Genomic DNA, 1,899 nt, shown 5'->3' with positions numbered 1-1,899 from the left:
AATTGTACATGGTTTCATACCAGCCTCCAGATTTATATTTCTGGCAGTCATGAAAATGAAACGTATAATTGGTAAAGAAAGCTAAAAGATTTGATTTGTCATCTCTCTGAAAATAAGGGTAATTTCTTTAAGAAATTAGAGTAACTATCAGGAGGCGGAGCCTCACAATTTTTCTATTGTGTGTAATTGCCTATTTCCCTTGGGTAGCTCGTTCTATGTATGTAATAGTGTGCATGGTGATGGTAACATTTCTTTGTAATTTGCTGAATTCAAATAAGGATCTTCATTACTCAAAGTAGCATATTCCGGTAAATCAGACATCATTCTTTGGTCTTTATGTCCTCGTCATCTTGACTACAACCTGTAATAATAATGTCATTCATTGAAACATTTATCACATAAGGTAATTGCAATGTCTCAGTAGGTCCCATTAGCTGATATGGAACCTTCTCCCATAATATGCCCTCAGGCACAAGATAAGCTGTGATGGTTGCATAGTAGAGATCCATTCAAGCTTTGCGAGATGACGAGTGTGGCTGCAGCTCACGAACCTTAGGTGATGTAATTGCTCTTGGAGGGACGAAGTGTCCATTCAGTAGCAGTAGACCGAGGATCATCTTGGATAGCCACATGATGAAAAGAAAAGTTCCCAAAGTGATCCAGGAATAAGACTAAAGTGGAATCAAATACCTCTTATGAACAGGGCCGGCCCTAGGCATGTGCAAAGTGTGCACCTGCACAGGGCCGCCAAACCCAAGGGGCCGCCACGACGAGGATCAGATGGATCACTGTGGTGATTAGTGCGCTTTACAGATACTGTTTGACTGAGGCGCCATTTTTGACGGCTGGCAGGGTCTTGTCCTGACTGCTGTCTGCTTGTGCAGAAGCCCCCAGAGCAGAGGCCCTTTGTACCACCCCCGGCGCGGCCCCTGACTCCAGGTGCTGCTCCATGACGCAGAGGATTGAGGGGCCCTTCATAAGGCTTCATCACTCCTCTTACATATCATGGCATCGTCTAGGCACACGAAGAATAATCATAAGTCAGTCATTTTGCTGTTACTTCACTGTACGGCTCCGCACTCCAACTGCCGCACGTTCCCGCTGGTGCCCCATGCATTTGACAGCAAATGTGGAAATGTCCTCAGGATCAGAGCCGCGAGGATGCTAAGCCAAGGGCAGGGTCCAGAGAAGCGCCGTCTTTGTAGTAAGGACAACATTTCCTTCTCAACACTTACTTCCTATGTAAATTCCCAGCATTGATGTTACAATATCCTCTTGTTCTTTGAACCTCTATCATGTCCCTAACTATACACAATTACTGCAAAATTTACGTTGCCTGTAAAAGATATGAAAAATACAAGTATTTCTCTGTCTATGCTCATACCTTGCAGCATGTTTTTTTTATCTTCAAAGCTTTCTGTTATGAGTGCCTTTTTCCCCTATGATTTGTGTGCGTGTGTTTGTTCGTGAGTGTTTTTTTAGGTATTGCCTATTATCTGGCGAGCTTATTACTTCACTGCTTTGCATTTTGTTCTTAAAGATGTCCACATTGGCAGATGACTGTGGCTTCCCAAAGGCCTACACGTCATATTGCCAGCACCAGGGATACGAATAAAAACATAGGTGTTAATCTCCTTTGCTTCTGAAAGTACCCCTAATATTCAGACCCAAAAACATGCAACTTCGGCAACCTCTTCCCATGTATGCAAGGCTGCTGGCAGGTTACCCTCTCAAAGTGAAAATAAAGAATTACACCTGCAAATGTCGCTTTTTAAATGTTCTCTATCTGTAACCCTCAAGCTATGTAATTCAAATGTAGACTTCATTATATTAAAATGTCATTAACCTGTAGCTCCGATCTATGTATTGTATTGTATTGTATTGTAGCATACTTGTATA

This window comes from Lissotriton vulgaris, chromosome 8 (assembly GCF_964263255.1).
Source record: "Lissotriton vulgaris chromosome 8, aLisVul1.2, whole genome shotgun sequence".
Lineage (NCBI taxonomy): Eukaryota > Metazoa > Chordata > Amphibia > Caudata > Salamandridae > Lissotriton > Lissotriton vulgaris.
The sequence above is the reverse complement of the archived record's forward strand: the minus strand, read 5'-3'. Positions refer to the sequence as shown.